Source organism: Diceros bicornis, chromosome 34, assembly GCF_020826845.1.
Source record: "Diceros bicornis minor isolate mBicDic1 chromosome 34, mDicBic1.mat.cur, whole genome shotgun sequence".
Taxonomy (NCBI): Eukaryota; Metazoa; Chordata; class Mammalia; order Perissodactyla; family Rhinocerotidae; genus Diceros; species Diceros bicornis.
In genome coordinates this window covers 28,296,877-28,317,155 of record NC_080773.1, presented here as the reverse complement: position 1 = coordinate 28,317,155, position 20,279 = coordinate 28,296,877, and the positions used below count along the sequence as shown (strand labels likewise).

General features: G+C 37.8%; 1 pseudogene; it reads left to right on the top strand.

Moving 5' to 3' along the window:
- The first annotated feature begins 11,769 nt into the window (after positions 1–11,769).
- LOC131397296 (vomeronasal type-1 receptor 4-like) lies at positions 11,770–12,796 on the top strand (annotated as a pseudogene).
- Positions 12,797–20,279: the final 7,483 nt, after the last annotated feature.

Sequence of the window (20,279 nt, the reverse complement as noted above, 5' to 3'; positions counted from 1 at the left end):
ATTCAATGAATTTGTACAGTGTTCATTTGGTAATTCACTCATCCCCCTCAGACTTCTAAGTACAATTATGAGTAGCTGACCAGAGACTGTAAACAGGACATGCTGAGTATCTTCTTTAAAGTAAACAATAAGGTATAATAGAAATTGTGATACAATATTATACAATTATCGTGTAAAACCTATGTTATTGAAGTATTAATGCTTTCTGTGGAGGAGTACAGAAATTATGCAATAATAAACACCAGGTCCTGAAACAATCTGGATAATATGGAGATTTTTTGAGTGCATTTCTTAAATCTCTTACAGTAAATTTCCTAGAATTGAACTAGTCATGGAATTTTAAGAAAAGGAGCATGAAAATGGAACGGCATGTGTCGGGTCGTTACTGAAACAGAAGACAATAGTGCTGGAGGGGAAATTCAGTCAATGAGTAAAGCTTTCAGGATCCAGTTATGAGTTTCATACATTACATCCTTAGGCAAGCAGTTGTCATTTATATGAAATATGATGTTATGAAGAGAGACGAGCATGTTTAAATATTTCCAGGTAGAAATGGTCATTTGAACTGGAGTGGGGCAAAAGAGAACATAAAATTACATTTTATCTGATTTTTAAACATCAGGTGAGTGTGACAATTTTAACAGATACGAGTTGCAAGGAATGGGGATCTGTAAAAGGCAGACTTTTCTCTTTTTTTTGTGAAGATGATTTGAGCATGTTGGCAACAAAGAGGTTTGGAGGTGCACACTCCTGTCTCTAAAGTGATGAGATTAGTTTATGGTGGAAACTTCCGTTAAATTTGGAGCACTGCAGGGAGAGCCATTTTAAAGGGAAAGATGTGAATCCATTTTGTTTATGTGGAGTCTGTGGCTCTTTGATTTTCAAGGAGTAAAGTGGATATTTCCTTAATTTTAGGAGAGATTTTTATATAGTTTTCTCTATGTTTACATTCTGAAGCTGATGCAAATTATTGAAAACTCAACAATTTAAAAAACAAAAGAATTATTTTGACCTAATGGATATGTATATTCAACCTTGTACCACAAAGAGAAACCCACATTTATAACTCAAAAGAGACACATATATTTACCAGATATTAGATCACAAAGCAAGAAGAAGGGAAAATAGAAATATGTAGAAACACACATACTTACATTTGTGTATATAAATGCATTTATATGTCCATGTGTGATCTATGTGTATATATGTATATATACATATACATACAAAGTCAATCATGTTTATTATCCATTAGTCAATATATTGGAATCTTATACATTAAGAAAAATTTAAATAGTACTAATTACAATAATGACAAATCTTAAAATGTGTGCTATCTGATGTGTATATTGTCACGCCAGCTGTGAAATCGTTAACATTTCATAAAGCGGATTTCTCATTTTCCTACTTTACTTCTACTATTTGGCCATATCTCCTGATAAAACATCCGATGAAGAAAGTAAAAAATTTTTGATTTTAGAAGAAGTAATTAATCTAAGTTTAAGGTAACAATTGATACATTTGGGTATCAATAGAGTTTATTTTCTTATTTTATCAATGTTAACTTTTTTCTATTATTTTTTAAATATGCGTATATATTATAATTCTACAATATAATTGACGCCTTTTCTTTGAAAGCTGTATACTGATTGTTAGTTTTTACCTAGAAATTTCAGCATACATTTAAAAGCTAACCACAGTGTCACTGTATTTAATACTATTAAACCCCATCTTTTTAATGTAAGAACATTGCAGCACTAATCTAGTCAGCATACCCCACTGTTTGATTGGTGATATATATTTTAAATATTTAAAGACGCATGCACAGGTCATAAGTGCATAGCTCAATGAAAGTTCAAAAAGTGAGCACATTTCTGCACTCAGTACCTAGATCAATCAAGAGAATATTGTCTGACCCCCAGAAGCCCCTGTGCTCCCTCTCAGTCACTGCTCCTCAGGGAGACACTGCTCTGACTTCTAACAGTACAAGTCACATTAGCCTGCTTTGCATTTTATGTGAAAAAACAACAGAACCTTAACTCTTTTGTATTTAGCTTTTGTCATTCTTCATGTTGTTTATGAATTTGTTGCTGCATGTTGTTAGTGATGATTCATTTGCATTGCTGTACAGGATTTTATTGTATGAATATATAACGATTAATTTAATCATTCCACTGTATATAGACATATGGGTGGCTTTCAGTTTTAGACTATTAGGGATACTACGGGTATGTAAATTTATGACATAATTTAATGACACACATACCAATTTCTGTTGGCTATATATGTAATAGTGGAATTGTTGGTGACAGGTTTACATCTCTTTAGCTTTAGGAGATAGTGCCAAAGAGATATGGAAAATGTTTGTACCAATTTCCACACCCATCAGTAGTGTAGGAGATTCTTGGTTTATCCACATCCTAGTCAACACTTTTAATTTTTCATTGTTATTTTTATACTTCTGGTTGGTGTGTGATGGTACCAAGCAGTGATTTTAGTTCCATTCCCTTTATTATTATGTAAGTTGAGCATATTTCCACATATTTACTATTCATTGGGCAACCTCTTTCTGAAGTATGCATTATTTTGTTCATTTTTTCTATTGTGTTTCCTTTTTCTTACATATTTGTAGTAGCTCTACATATCAGCTGGACATGTTTTCTTTCTTGATTCCCTCTCTTTCTCTCATTCTCTCTCTGTCTCATCTTTCTCTGTGTGTGTGTGTCTCTTGATAAGGAGTAATTCTTAATTTTAGCATAACTTGATATTTCATCCTTTATAGATAATATTTATTGTTCTCTTTGAGAAATATTTTCCTATGGTAAACCTACAGAAATGTTCTCTTTTTTCTTTTTTAAACATTATAGAGCTTTAAAATTTACATCATCAATCCATGCAGAATGATTTGTTGTATGTGTGGGTAGCTGTTATATTTTTTCTAATAAGCTAACAAATTTCAATTCATTCAGAGCGTGTGATATTATTCTTTCCTTTCATTTGCTCTCCCCTCTCATGGCTCACCTAGGTTACCATCACCTCTCCCTTGGATCTGTCTTCAAAATGAAGGCTCCTGGTATACCTTTGTCTCTTCCTGCCTCCTTCATTCTTTAACAATCCCGCAGCACCACACAACCAAGGCCAGTCTTGGTATCAAAATCTTCAATGGACTTTTTTACTTAGAGGATCGATTTTTCACCTATTTTCAAGAGAAAGATGCACTTTATTAGGAGACAATTCCCTATGGTGTGTCGGTCGGCGCCCAGGATCTGAATCTGCAAATGCTGGTCTGCCAAAGCGGAGCGCGACACCTTAAACTCTACACCACCAGGCCAACCCTGTTGTTTCATTTTTTTTTTTAATTGATGTTTTAATAGTTTATAACATTATGAAATTTTGGGTTGTACATTTTTGTTTGTCCATCACCATATATATGTCTCCCTTCACCCCTTGTGCCTACCCCCTACCCGCATTGCCCCTGGTAACCACAATACAGTTTTCTCTGTCCATGTATTGGTTTATATTCCACATATGAGTGAGATCATACAGTGTTTGTCTTTCTCTTTCTGATTTATTTCACTTAACATAATACCCTCCAGGCCCATCCATGTTGTTGCAAATGGGACGATTTTGTCTTTTTTTTTTACCACTGAGTAGTATTCCATTGCATATATATACCACATCTTCTTGATCCAATCATCAGTCGAGGGACACTTAGATTGCTTCCACTTCTTGGCTATAGTGAATAATGCTGCAATGATCATAGGGGTGCATAAGCCCTTTTGATTGTTGATTTCAGGTTCGTTGGATAGATTCCCAGTAGTGGGATAGCTGGATCATAGGGTATTTCTATTTTTAATTTCATTTTTTTAAATTACAAGTCTGAACTGCATCCTGACTCTCAACTGAGTGCATGGTCCCTCTACCTCTTTTGGGTGTGGAGGCCCTAACAGAGCGTCATTCTCTCAAAATGAACTGCCCAGGTGGAGAATCACAGCTCTTAACCCTCTCTCTCATCACTGCTGGGCATCCTTAGGCCAGTAACTGCTGCAGAGAATGTGAAGAGGCAGCTTATCCAGCACTCAAATGAACGCATGCGCACAGTCAGCCCCACCCTATGCCTCCTGCCCTTAGTGGTCCCTCCAAAGCAAGTTCTTGTGTAAATGGCATCTGTGGCTGTCCCTCCTTGGAATCTGCGCTTGCAACTGCAAATCCTACATCACATATGGGATCCTCAGACCTTCACTAATGGGGGCACTCTCCCTACCCACATGGATTACACATCCAGGTTCCCTTCCCTTCCTGACTCTATTGTTAAATGCCAGCAACAAACAGTATTTGTGTTGAGATGTGATGGTAGTGTGTAGGGCTCAGGGGTTCTGTGCTTCTTTCTCTTCTTTAGTGCTACTGAAGAGGTGACTAGAGAGAGCAGCTGCGGCACCACAGGGGATCATGCTAAAAATGAAAATTCATAGGTACCAAGGCAAACTTGCTGAACCTTAACTTCTTAGAGAGTGATATCCCAAAGAACCTGCTTCAACAGGATCCTCACGTGATTCACAGGCTCATTACAATTTGAGAAGTAATGTTTAACTAAATGGTCCTCAATGCTGATTTCTCACTTGGGATCATCTGGGAGTTTCAAGAAACATTGTCTCCTGTGCTCTCCCATCTCCCCCACTTCCATTCTCTCAGTTGTCAAGCATTCAGGACACATTTCTGTCAGTGAAGCCCAAGCTCTGGCACATGGAGAGGTAACAGGGGTCTACTCTGCATGGGTTTTACAGGGGGATCTCAGTCCAGTCACAGCCACAATGCTGGAGCAGGATTTGGGATGTTTCTAGGAGGAGAATGTCCCAGCAGACAGAGGAGGAGAAACTCACATTATAAACCTGAGATCAAAGCTGCTTGTTCTTGAATCCCTGTGGCAAAGGAGTGGGAAAGGCAGCCTTTTTGGCATTCAAGGCCCTTCTGCCTATGGGGATGGAGGTGGCAAGAGAAGGTGCATTCATTTGCTAGGGCTGCCATAACAAGGACCATGAACTGAGGAGCTTAAACAAAAGAAATTTATCGTATCACAGTTCTGGAGGCTGGAAGTCCAAGATCAAGGTGTCAGCTGCCATCTTCCCTCTGAAATTCCTAGGGGACAATCAGTTCCAGGCCACTCTCCCCACTTCTAGTTCTTTGGCTTGTGGCAACATATGACAATCTTCATATGACAGTCTACCTGTGTCCGTGTTTGTCTCCAAATTTCTTCTTTTTCATAAGGGTAACAATCATTTGAATTAGGGACACCTAATACCTTAATCCATTAGGATCTCGTCTTAAAAAATTATATCTGCAATGACCCTGTTACCTGCATTCCAAGGTACTGAGGCTTAAGACTTCACCACATTAATTTTGAGGGAATACAATGCAACTCATAGTAGAAGGGGCATATTGCTGCCATAAAAAAGGCATGTTCCCAAAATGTGGCTTTTCAAGATAATGAGAGAAAGGCCTAGAGGAGCTAAAAGAAGAGAAGGGAAAATGTCTTTCTCAGGCAAACAATGAGTCGCAGGTCATATGCTGTGTCCTCTCTTCTTCCTGAAATGCCAGTTTTTATAACTTGAAAACTTTTCCTTCTTTATCTCTGAGATATTAAGCTAAGAACAGAATATGTTAGTTGTGTGTGGGTATGTTTGTTTGTGTATAGCACAATTTCAGATACAATTTCAAATATATTCTCAAGCTGCATAAGAAGTAAAATACACCTCACTGATGAAAATGGTTACATATAGAGGTCAAAATAGTATTGGTAAGGAGTAATTCATGAAGACTTTGACTTTATTTTGTTGTTGAAATATTTTACTCTTAAATTTGTTCTCATGTATATTACTCTGACTTTACCGAGATAATAAATTACCACCAATTTAGCAGCCTAATCTAGCACCCATTTTATTTTCTTATGTTACTGTAATTGGAAATCTGGGACACTTGGTTGAGTATTCTGATTAGTGTGTCACAAATCCAAATCAGCCAGCCTGGGCTCTATTCTCAAAACTCTGAGAAATAATCTGCTTCCAGGATCTTAAATTCCAGGCATAAATTATTTCCTTCTAACAGTTTTCTCACATGCCCATCTTCATCCCATCCCCAAAGCTAGCAATAGCATGTTAAATCCTTTGCATGTTTCAAATCTCTGACATCCTCTTGTATCCCATCTCTCTGCCTTCTCTTCATGCTTGAAGGACTCTTATAATACATTGGGCCCACCAGATTATGGAGGACAATCGGACTATTTTAAGTTCAGCTGATTAGTAACGTTAATTTTAACTACAAAATTCCTTTACCATGTACCAACATAACCACCTACCTTATGTTATACACACAGTAAAGATTTGCCTATAGTATTATGGGACCAGTAAATTTGTTGCAATAAAAAAATATTATATTTAAATTATCAATATATCTACTTAACTATTTCCGCAATTTACCCCTTGTGAATGTTTCTTACGTGATAGAAGCGAAGGGGAAAATATGTCCTTAAAAAATTTAGTTGTTGTCTTATTATGTTCTACTTTTTATAGTAAAGCTTAAAATGTAAGCTTGTAAGAGCATATAAAGGTTAAAATAAAGTGTTATATTTTAGAAATACCTCAATAAAAAAATATATTTTCATCATGTCAGTCTTGGGACATAAGCATTATTATGGTACTAAAGTTTTTCAATCTGTAAGGAGGCCTTTCAACAGGATGGCCTGGCACCACTTTCCAACAGTGAACACTGGATACTAGTAAATAGCCTCCCCTGTTAGATTTGCTGTGTTTGACCCTATACACAATATCACGGAAGAAAAGAGAAAACACTCTTGAGTGTTGTTCATCCTAAATTTTATCTGTTATCCTCTACTGTAGATTCAACTTACGAGGTATTCAGGAGCATCTTATATGACCAAAATTTTTGCCTATGAGCTGAAATTGGTAACCATAGGAAATAAAAACAGGTTATCGAAGAGATATCAGCAATCCCATATTCATGGCAACATTGTTTACAATAGCCAAGATATGGAAACAAGCTACATGTCCATCAATGGATGAACAGATAAAGAAGATCTAACATATATATATACTGGAATATTATTTAGTCATTACAAAGAAGGAAATCATGCCATTTGGGACAAAGAGGATGGACCTTGAGGACATTATGCTAAGTGAGATGTCAGATAAAGAAAGAAAAATACTGCATGATCTCACTTACGTGTGGAATCTAAGAAAGTCAAACTCATCAAATCAGAAAGTAAAATGGTTGCTTCCAGGGGCAAGTTGAGTGGGGGAAATAGAAGAGTTTATTTTAAGGGTACAAACTTGGAACTAGTAGACAAATAGGTCCTGGAGATCTAGTGTTGTCTATATCGACAACAATGTTGTATTATAGTCATCAAACTTGCTAAAAGTGTAGATCTTCATTTTTCCAACCACTAAAAAAATGATAATTAGGTGATGTTTAATTGGATAGAGGTGCTATCACTACAGTAGTAATATTTTATAATATATAAATGTATCAAATCAACGTGATGTATACCTTGAATTTATGCAATGTTATCTGTCAAATATTTTCAATTAAAAAAGAGAAACCACAGATGACTGTTGTGATTTGATCATAAATGAGGGACTAGATGAATAGGGGAATCCATTAGTGGCCTCCTTTCTGCCCTCTGGCACCTCCATCACCCATAGACTCATCCATCCTCTCACTCTACGTCTCTTCCCCTGCTACATCCTTTATCTGTCCACCTGTGAACTTTAGACATCCAATAAAACTCCACGTGCTCTCACCTCCATCCAAATCCTTTGATTCAATGTTGCACTTTTCACCTCTGTCTTGTCACCTTTTCACCACCAGCCCTCTGTAACCATTCTTCTAGGGCCCTCAGTCTAACCCTCCTCAGCCTTTGTCACCTCGGCAAAGTCCATTGTCCATTTCCTCTTGCCTTCTATCTATGCCAAATTCCAATATCCTATCCTATGCCCTGTGACTTCTATGCCCCTTCGCTCTCATTCATCCTAGCCCTCAACTCACAGGCATCATCAATGCCCCCATGAACCCAATCCACACCCTGCACCCATTACATCTAACCCTATAATTCCTGACTCTTTCTCCTGGGTTCTTTAGCTCAAAGATGCCCACTGTCCTCTCCTGCTATTCCATTGTCCTCTGCCCCTTGGCCTTCCTGCCCATGCCCATGGTTTCCCCAAGTGCCATCTCCTTTCCCATACTCTATCCAACCTGGACCGTTATCATCTACCATGATCTGCCTACCCCATCTCAATTCACCTTCTCCAGATACCATCGTTTTTTAACTCACCCACCAAAGGCCTTTCTTCTCTTTGTTCATTATATTTCAGTCCCCATTAGCACTTTGCTCTTATGACTTTCTGCACCCCTTAAGGCCCCAGATTCCAATATCCCCTCTACCTTCACTTCCTTGCACACTTTGCCCACTTGCATTTTCATCCCCAGCATTCCACTGTACTACTTCACCAACATTAAAAATGCTTTGCCTTTTCTCTCTCTGTTCGTTCTCTTCCCCTGCACTCTCTATAACCCCAAGCCCCCAGGCTCTCTGCACCACCGTCTTAGTCTTATGTCTCCTTTGTCTTGTGGCCTATTCTTATCCACTCTATCACACACCCACACACTGTCACTCTCCCAAACACTCGAAGTTTTCCAGTATGTGTCTCATCATAAATTGGCAATGCTCACAGCACATTTGAAGGGCTGTGCATTATAATAAATATTTCCTTTGTGACTGTTGCATGGTTAGAAGAACTGTGAAGGGTAGGAAGCCTCCCCTTTTCAGGCATCCATAAGTCTGGAGATACAAATATTCTTCTGTATAAGATCCTGTTATTGAGATCCACATATGCATGTTGACTGTGATTTTATGAGTGTAATCATGAGTTTATGTGAGTGTGTGCATTTATGAGTATTTACATATGTGAGTATAAATTTTCATGTGTTCAATGTGTGCATTTTTGCCTGCGAGTGTGCAATTGAAATAGTGCGAGCACGTGACCGTATGTGTATAAGAATGTGAATGAGTGTGACTATATGTGTGAGTGTGTGAGTGTGCATGCATGTGTGTGTTTTCATCTAGGTATAAATTAGTTTGCTTGTGTGTGTAGGATCACTTGTCCAACATTATGGCTCTAATAACTGATTTGACAGTTGGAGGTGGCAGCATAGTGAGCCTGGATCAAAGAGTTGATTTGTATGTAGGAAAATCTAAAGAATTAAATTCAAGTTAGAATTTATGCTGTTTTCTTTGATCTATCAGAAATACATCACACAATTAAAAAAGCAATTATAGAGCCTTACTGAAAATCTTACAAAAAACTAAGTGTAGAGGACTGTGTTTACTATTTGATGGTCTTTAATTAAGCAGCACTGGTTTATCTGATAATTACAAGAATGGTAAAATCTACCTATGAAACCATCTGATCCTGGTGCTTTCTTTCTGAGGGACTGTTTGAACCTTTTCACTTTTTCCTATGGATATTAGTCTGCTTCTGCTTTCTATCACTAGTGAGGGTCAATATTGGTAAAGTAGAGTTTCTAAACAATTTACATATTAATTGATATTGAGTGTGCAAATGAGTGCAATGATATCTAATGTAATTATTGGCATCATGTTCTTGTTACTTGTATCTCTTTTTAGAACTTGATTCATTCCATTTCTTTGCTTATAACTTAACTGGTGGTGCAGCTCCATTGCATGAAATTAGGAAAGAACTCACTTTTGGGTAGAAGTTCTGGGTGAAGTAGAACATCCAGTGAGATACAGATACTCGCCACCAGTCCCTCACCTGTCAGACCTAAGTATTTCCTGCTCTCCTCCCTGTGAGCCACTGCCCTCCTCCAGAGATCATGGAAAAGTAAGAGTCTCCACAAACACTCCAAAGGTGTCTCAAGAGATTCTGGTTAGAGACTTTGTAGTTGTTCTTGGTAATTAGCATCTGGGAGAAAAAGTTTTCAAAAGTATTCTCAGCTCCCAAGCATGTTACTACCAATGCTGCTACAGGTGAAATGATAATTGCAGTTCTGAGGGGAGGTGAGGTCACAGGTTCACAAACTCATATCTCAGGGTCTAGCTACCTTCTCACACAGGCAGTACCGACTGCTTTGACTGCCACGCTGAGACAACGATCCAGGCAGCAGGAAAACGTTGGTGGATTTTCTCTATATTAATCTGAGAAGTGGAAACTGTAAGGGAAGGAGACGTATGAGGAGTCTGGGTAAGCGAATATATTGGACAAAGGGAATCTTCTCGATATGAACATGGTCCAGTGCCAAAGACATGTAGAAAGGTGGCATAAATCCTGAAGCATGAGCTGAGGTAGTAAACAGAGATGGGGTCCTAGACCTTCCACCAATCCCTGATGGCTCCAAATGTAATGTAATATAATCCTTACTGACAGTGAGTGTCATGGGTTTAATTCAAGGGATAATGAAATCTGATTTTTAATGTGCTTAAGGACTGTGTCAGAGTCAATCCACTGTTCAGCCTACTGTGTAGGAATCATAGACATAATTTTCAGGTTTCTAGAGGTGCATCCAAAAGACCTTCATGCTTGTAATAAAGAGTAGGATGAACCTACAGTGCAGAAACAGTGTGTCTAATAGCAGTTAATTGTATTTTAATGTTTTATCTAACTCTGGGTGTATGAAGTGCTTAATAAACTTAATAATTGTGTCTCTATTGATTATGGAGAGACTTCTTGCACTTAAAGTTAGGGAAGCAGCATTTAAGAAAAATATACCTTTGTAAGTTTCAGACAACCTTTTTATGCTCAAATCTATGATGATATTTCTGATTCTTTAAAATATGATACCAATCCAAAAAATATATGTCATTTATACAATATACAAGTTTTTTTCTTAACATTGCCTGTTGCTTGTGTGTCTTATATTTTAATCTTTCTCAAATCTTGACTTAGGTCAAATTTTTTTTAACTCAGGTATTAATAAATTAAAGTATACATGATTTGATATTAGTGATAATTGAGTTCTATTATTCACTATTCATCAGGCTTCAGTGCTTCCTATCTCATAATTCCTGTGACTCAGACCATTTTACGTTTGTTGCTGAAATGAAAGCAAATGAATGTTTCTGTTGCTGTTCTTATATTGAAGCATTCTTGCATTCATGAAACCCAACTTGTCCTGGGAAAAGATCCTGCAGTTTTATACTGCAACCAGGGCATCTACATTTTATTAAGATCTCTAAAGCTTTATTCAAAGTCTATATTTGCCTAAAGAATAAGTCTTCATAAGTAAGGTGAAACTAATCATTACCAAATTAAAAATAAAATACCACCAATCTAAATTGAAATTATATGGTGCAGAAACAAAATTAAATATAGATCTGGTTTATTTGAAGAACATGGATGACTAGTATCTTGGTATATTATGGATTAAATGCACTATCCCTGTTACCAGCCCAGCCACGTTCAAATACCCATCTGGCCCTATCCAGTGAATGAATTCAGTGGAAACACTTACCCTCTCTGTGCCTGTGCTGTCCTCATCTTTATAAGGAATGTAATAGTGCCTGCCTCATGAACTTGTGAGGGATAAAGTTACTGCATATGTGGCTGACTCATGCATTGCAAGTGTACTTTAATGGTTATGCATTCAACTCTTGGAAGCCTCTAAATGATAGAAAAACTTGAAGTAATTATATCAAAGTACTGACTTTTAGTAAGTGGAGAATACTGGATTTCAGTTGACATGATACATGTGGTCCATGCCTCTTAATCTTCTACAGGATCCTCTAGCTCATATGACAAATATCAGTCATTGAGAGCTGACAAGGATGGCCACTAGGGATTTGGCAGTAGGAATGATCTTCTCATTACAGACTATATTTGGAATCCTGGGGAATTTCTCTCTTCTTTACCACTATCTCTTTCTTTATTTCACTGGGTCTAGGTCAAGATCCACAGATTTTATTGTCAAAAACCTGATTGCAACCAATCTATTGTTCCTGTTCTCTAGCGGAATACCCTACACCATGTCATCTTTTGGGTGGCATCAGGTCTTCAATGATTTTGGGTGCAAATTATTTCCCTATGTTCGTGCAGTGGGCAGAGGTGTGTCCATTGGCACCACCTGCCTCCTGAGTGTCTTCCAGGCCATCATGATCAGCCCCAGAAGCTCCAGGTGGGCAGAGCTTAAAATGAAAGCTCCCAAGTGCATTGTCCCCTCTATTTTCCTGTGCTGGATCCTGTACATGCTGGTAAATGTCATTTTTCCTATGTTTGTGACAAGCAATTTGAGCAACAAAAACACCACAAACCAAAAAGCAATTGGAGAGTGTTCTGCTGTTCGTCATGACAAAACCAGAGACTCACTGTATGCAGCATTGCTATCATTCCCTGATGTTTTCTGTTTGGGACTCACGCTCTGGGCCAGTGGCTCCATGGTTTTCATCCTGCACAGGCACAAGCAGAGGGTCCAACACATTCATAGGACCAACATGTCCTCCAGATCATCCCCTGAGTCCAGAGCCACCAAAACCATCCTTCTCCTGGTGAGCACTTTTGTCTATTTTTACACCATTTCCTCAATCTTTCAAGTATGCGTGGCTCTTTTTAACAATCCTAACTGGTTTCTCTTGAAGATTAATTCAGTAATTACTCTGTGTTTCCCAACTGTCAGCCCCTTTCTGCTCATGAGCCGTGACTCCAGTGTATCCAGGCTCTGCTTTGTCTGGATAAGGAACACAAAATCCCCTAATCTTATGAGAAATATGTGAATTGCATGTATTTGCACAACATTCATTTGGTAATTCACTCATTCCCCTCAGAGTCCTAAGTACAATTATGAGTGGCTGACCAGAGAGTATAAGCAGGACATGCTGAGTGTCTTTTCCAAAGTAAACAAGTTATAATAGCAATCGTAAGGAAATATTGTATAATTATCATGTAAATGCTTATGTAAGCTTTACTAATATTTGCAATGGAGGAGTTCAGAATTTATGCGATAGTAAACTCCAGCTCCTGAAACAATCTGGCTGTTGTGGAGATGCATTCAAGTGTGTAACAAATCTATCACAGTAAATTTCCCGGAAATGAACTAGGCTTGAAATTTTTGTTAAAGTGTATAAAAATCGGTCGCATGTGGCAGGCATTCCTGAAACTAAAGACAACGGTGCTGGAGGGGAAATTCAGTCAGTAAGTAAAGCTTTGGGAGCCAGTTGTGAATTTTGCACATTGCATCCTTAGAGAGGCAGTAGTCAGTTATTTGAAATATGATGTTACAGAGGGTTATGAGCATATTTAAACATTTTCCAGTAGAAATAGCCAGATTGAACCGGAATGGGGCAAAGCAGAGCTAAAATTACATTTTAACAGATTTTAAACAACATCAGGTGAGGGTGATCATTTTAAAGATGTGAATTGCATGGAATTGGGATCTGTAGAAGGCAGGTTTTTCTCTTTTGTGAAGATGATTTGGGCGTGTTGTCAAGAAAGAGGTTTGGAGGTGCACACTCCTGTCTCTAAAATGATGAAGTTAGTTTATGGTAAAAACTTCCATTAAATTTGGAGCACTGTAGGGAGAGATATTTGAAAGGGAAAGACATGAATCCATTCTGTTTATGTGGAGTTTGTGGCTCCTTGATTTCCAGAAGCAAAGTGGATATTTCTTCAATTTTAGGAGAGATTTTTATGTAGTTTCCTCTGTATTTACATTCTGAAGCTGATGCAAAATATTGAGAATTCAACAATTTGAAAAACAACTAATTATTTTGACCTAATGTAGGTATATTTTGGACCTTGTACCACAGAGATAAACCCACATCTTTAGTCATGTGAGAGACTTAAATATTTACCACAAATTAGATCACAAAGCAAGAAGGAAAAAATAAATATGTAGACACACATATACCTACAATTGTGTTTATATATATGTCTGTGTGTGATCTGAGTGTATATGTATAACACATATTCACATAAAGTGAATCATGTTTGTTATCCGTCAGTCAAGATATTGGCAACTTCCACATTAAGAAAAATTTAAATAGTGCTAAATGGAATAATGACAAATCTTAAATTGTATTTGATGTGATGTGTATATTGCCATGCTAGTTATGTAACTGGTAAAATTCCATGAAGTGTGTTTCTCAGTTTCCTACTTTAATTCTATTATTTGGCTATATCTCTTAAAAAAAATACGCAATGAATAAAGTAAAAATAAGTTTAATCTTAAAAGAAATAATTAATCTACTTAAGTTTAAGGTGATGACATACATTTGGGTATCAATAGAGTTTATTTTCTCATTTCATCTTGTTAACTCCTTTTCTGTGTGTTTTTCATATCCTTCTATATTATAATTCTACAATATAATTAACTCATTTTCTTTGAAAGTAGTATACTCAGTATTTGTTAGTTTTTACCTAGAAATTTTAGCACAAATGTAAAATCTAATCACAGTGTCATTGTATTTAATACTCTTAAGCCCCAACTTTACAATACAGAGACATTACAGCAGCAACCTATTCATCATATCCCACCCTTTTGATTGGTGATATATATTTTAAAATTTTAAAGACACGTACACAGGTCATAAGTAAGTAGTAGCTCAATGAAAGTTGACAAAGTGAACACATGTTTGTACTCAGTACCTAGAGCAATCAGGAGAATATTGTCAGACCCCCAGAAGCCCCTGTGCTCCCTCCCAGTCACTGCTCCTCAGAGGAACCACTGCTCTGACTTCTAACAGCACAGGTCACATTAGCCTTTTTCGAATTTTATAGACAAGAAATCCTAGAACATCACCTATTTTGTATTTCGCTCTGTCATTCCTTATGTTGCTTGTGAATTTATTGCTGCATGCTGTTGTTGATCATTCATTCGCATTGCTGTATAGGTTTCTGTCATGTGAATATAAAAGCTTAATGTAATTATTCCACTGTTACTAGGCATATGGTTAGATTTCAATTTGAGACTATTAGGAATGGTGCTGGTATGTACATTTAGGACATGCTTTGATGACCCACATACCAGTTTCTGTTGGCTATATATGTACTAGTGAAATCATTGGGTGATGGGTTTACATTTCTTTAGCTTTAGGAGATAGTGCTGAAGAGGTTTGGAAAATATCTGTACCAATTTCCACACCCACCAGCAGTGTTTGAGTTTTTTGGTTTTTCCACATCCTAGTCAACACTTTTACTTTTTTTCTTTTTTTTTTTTTTTTGACTTCTATTTGGTGTTTGAGTGTACCGAGTAGTGATTTTAGTTGCACTCTCTTGATTATTATGGAAGTTGAGTATATTTTCATATATTTACTAGATAATGGGCAACATCTTTTTGAACTCTGTGTTATTTTGTACATTTTTTCCATTGCGTTTTCTTTTTCTCAATTATTTGTAGTAGTTCTATATATCAGCTGGACTTGTTTCCTTTCTTCATTTTCTCTCTTTCTCTCATGTTCTCTCTGTCTCCATTTCTGTGTGTGTGTTTCTTGAGGAGAAAGTCTTAATTTTAGCATAACTTGATATTTCCTTGTTTATAGATAATGTTTATTATTCTGTTTAAGAAATATTTTCTATTGTAAGACCACAGAGATGTTCTCTCTCTTTTTTTTTTAATTTTATAGAGCCTTAAAATTTAGGTTGGCAATCCATGCAGAATGATTTATTGTATTTGTGGATAGCTATTATTTTTTTTTATAATAAGTTAATATATTTCAGTTCATTCAGAATATGTGGTATTACTTTTTCTTTTCATTGCTCTCACCTCTCTTTGGTCACCTAGGTTAGCATCACCTCTCCCTTGGATCTTTCTTTCCCATGAAGTCTCTTGGTAAATCTGTGTCTCTTCCTGCCTCCTTCAGTCCTTAACAACCTCACAGCACCACACAACCAAGGCCATTCTTGGTATCAAAAATCTTCACTAGATCTTCTTACTGAGTCAAGTATTCCCAAATTTTAAAGGGAAAAGTACGTTCTACTGGGAGACAGTTCTCCATGGACCTTGCTATTTTTTTTTTTCACATCTTATCTCAGCTTCTGTTTTGGACTATCTTTCATGTATTTTTGTATAGCAGCCTTGAAAGATGGCAATAGTGTCTGTGTTTGGGGCAAGGGCAGGTTAATTACCTGACCAATATAATGAAGATAATATCTTCCTCAGAGGCAGAGGTTAGGTAGGTGTGCTTATACCCACATTAAAAGATTTGGATTTCTTAAGCTTAGTGTTCTCCAGCAGTGACACAAACGTACTATGTGAGTGGCATCCACCTGGACCTCTTTGCATGGCCCCAATGTGGCTTATGAGAGCAACTGGATCAGATGTGAATGGGATGCTCTTGCTGCCTATTGTGCCATGAATAACAATGTCTTTTGTGTCACTCGCAGAAGTCTCAGGTCTTCTAGAGCTCCATGAAACTGGTGTGCTAACTTGTTATTGCAAATGGGGTAAAATCTTACACCCTGTACTTTTCTCATTTGGCAGTGAGGATGGATAGTGACTGAGCTGTAGAACCAATAGCCTTTGTGTACTGTCACAGTATCGGAGGGAAGCTAACTTGATGAGGTAGTTGGGGCCCTTTGGAAGAGTTCAATGTCCTGTTATCATTTCTGTATCAAAATATAATATGAATTATTGTGTTATATGCTTACAGTTTTTCCATCCCATAGGTGCCAGAGGTGAATATTCCACACAGGGTGAGATGAATGTTGAGAACTGTTAGTGGTACAAACAACCCTTTTATCTGCCACCAGTGGGTGGGTAAGATTCAGGTAAATTGCCTTTAACCTGTGATGTACAAAGTTTTCATTCTGTAAACGATATTCTCTTTGTTGGCAAGCTAGGGGCCTCAGTCTCAAGAGACCTATCTAAGGTGTCATCACTTCTCTGCTGATAGGGGTGGATGAGAATTCCTGACTAAATTCAGAGTCTTTCTTTCCAAGGAAACATTGGGACTCTATGGACAGATTTACAATCCCCAATGAAGGAAAGGCTCTTGTCTCTTTGCCTCCTCCTCATCTAAAAAGAGGCCCAGATCTTACTAGACTCCTTGGGTATGAGAGACAGCACAAGTCTCTGTGACTAAAGATTTCTTCATTTAGAGTCTCTGTCAAAGGGAGGGAGCTTCCACCTAGATGCCCCCCTTGCTGTATGAACACAACTAACAGGTACACTCTTTTCATGGCAGTACCCCTCAAAACTAAGTCCTGATCTTAGAAACCTTGTGACTGTCTGGGTTGATATTTTAATTTGGGGATGAGTCAACTTGGACTTCTCTAACAAAGTAGGAAGAATCTGAAAAGTCTTGAGTCTCCTGAAAAGTGTGTATTCCAGAATGAAGTCAGACTGGCTCTATTGAGATCTCAGCTTTGCAATAAGTGGTACCTATCTCTTTGGAGGAAATTTTAAGCTCCCTTCTGCAGCCAAAGCCATTTGCACTAGGAACCCTCAATCCTCTGAGATTCCCCTGAACGCATGGTTTTCATTCAAGGATTGTTCAGGTAAGCTGAAACTTAAAGGTGTCCCCCAGGCCATTTAGACTCCGTGCCAGCTCTGCAGAACCAAAATCAGATGTAATTGTCCCCTTCATTGGTCAGATCTCAGATTCGTGGACCGCTGCCAGAACTGTGACTAATTGTCAAAAGCTATGGACTGTCAGATTAGTGACACCCCTCTTTTGGGCTGTGCACTGTGCAAACAAATGGTAGTACTGAAATAATTGTCTAGGTCACTCATTTAGCTGCCCATGGTAAAAGTCTGTTCATGGAGAGACTACCCAGAATCAGGCTGCCAACTGAGCCTGTTTCTGATACAGAAGCTACCTCTGCATGGCAAACATATGACTCTTTTTTTCCCCAGCTTTATTGAGTTATAATTGACACACAAAAATGTAAGATGTTTAAAATGAACCTTGTGATGATTTCCTATACATATACATTGTGAAAGGATTCCCTCGTCCAGTTAATAAACATATCCATCATCTCATATACCTATCTTTTTTTTATTTTTTGGTGACAATATTTAGTTCTACTCTCCCAGCATATTTCAATTATACAGTCCATTGTTATCAACTATAGTCACCATGTCATACAATAGATGCTCAGACCTATTCATCTTATAGCTAAAAGTTTGTACTCTTTTACCAACATCTCCCTATTTTCCCCTACACCAGCCCCTGGCAACTACTTTTCTACTTTTTGGCAAACATGTGACCCTTGATGGAAATTCACCCTTTTGTTCCAAGATTAGAGAAGCCATGACCTGTTTGTTGGACCATTGACGGTCCTCTTAGAGCTAAAACTGAGCCTCACCTCTTGACATGTTCAGTTGACCCGTTTCCATCACTCCACTGTGGGTCTTGAACATAATCTGTGTCATATTTCTGAACCATTTGCACTCTGACCACGGTGTGCCTTTTATTGTAACAGGTACAATAAAAATGATCCATTGACACTACCTCCCATACATCATACTGATCCATATACCTTGATGGGACACTTTGGTGATTAACTGTGTCCATCACCAAATGGATTATCTCCACTCAACTTCTTCTGGCCTAATTATCTAGATGAAGGGTGTGAAAGGTTTTACGAACATATTTTCAAAATTCAAGGTCTGCAAGGACTATTTCATGGGAAAATATGTCTTTCTCTCCCATAACAGAAACGCCAGCCCATCTTGGTTTTCTATATTCCTAGGGAGGTCTCAGAACAAAAGAAGACTATAGGATTCACTCTTCAATTTGGATGAGGTTTTTAAGAAACTTTTTTATTTTAGAACAGTTTTGGATTTACCAAAACTGCAGAAATTGTACAATGTCCATGTGTCCCACACTCAATTTCACAAATGATTAATAGCTTACATTAGCATGTACATTTATTATAATTAATGAACCTATATTGATACATTTTTATTAACTGAAGTCCATACTTTATTCAGATTTCCTTATTTATACCTCTTGTTCTTTTTATGTTCCAAAATATCTCATTCAGATGCCAAATTACATTTAATACTCACGTCTCCTCAGACTCCTCTTGGCTATGACAAGTTGTCAGATTTTTCGTGTTTTTGATGATCTTGACAGTTGTGAAGAGTACTGGTCAGATATTTTGTACATTATCACCCAACTGGGATTTGTTTGATATTTTTCTCATGATTAGACTGGGCTTACATATTTTGAAGAGGAGGACTACAGGGGTTAACCGCCATTTTCATCACATCCTATCAAGGGTACATATAGCCAATATCACATACTTCTGATGGTATTACCCTGTATGGGGTAGTGTGTGTCAAGTTTCCCCACTGAGAAGTTACTGGTTTTGTACCCTGTGCTCTTTGGAAGCAAGTTACTATGTGCAGCGCCCGCTTAAGCAGTGGGAAGTTATGTTCCACGTTGATGAGGATAAATTATTTGGAACTCTTCTGAAAAGGAGATTTGTCTTTTTTCTCTCATTTATTTATGAATTCTATATTTTATTTATCAGTATAGACTCGTGGATATTTTTGGAGGTATACCCCAAGACAACTTGTTTTTTACTCAAAATTTTCCAATGTGGCCATAGGAAGCTCTTTCACATATCTGCTGTGTCCCTTTGATATAGCCCATTAGTATGTTTTTCTTCTTTTTTGTTTTTTGTGAGGAAGATCAGCCCTGAGCTAACATCCATGCCAATCCTCTTTTTGCTGAGGAAGACTGGCCCTGAGCTAACATCTATTGCCAATCCTGCTTTTTTATCCCTTTTTCTCCCCAAACCCCCAGTAGATAGTTGTATGTCTTAGTTGCACATCCTTCCAGTTGCTGTATGTGGGACGCCGCCTCAGCATGGCCGGACAGTGTGTCGGTGTACACCCGGGATCCGAACCCGGGCCGCCAGTAGCAGAGCGCGCGCACTTAACCACTAAGCCACGAGGCCGCCCCTATGTTTTTCTTTTTAACTTTTAGCATTTCCTCACTTTATGGTACTACACGATTCTCCAGGCTTATTTTATATACGTCCTGTTGAAGTCCTAGATTTAGCCATTTCTCCAAGGAGTTCTGGTTTCTTTTCTTGGAGAATGGTGGTGTGAACCAAGGTATGGACAGTAGGTGTTCTCATGCTGCTAGGGTGTCGTTCTGTTTATGCCCTCTCAGTTCAAAAAGCAAGAACATATATATGTGTATACTAAAATTCATAAACACATATCTGTAAATATGACTATATGGATTCATCCGTGTCTGTATTAAGCTAACATAAGTTCATACTGATGTCTCTGACTCTAATCCT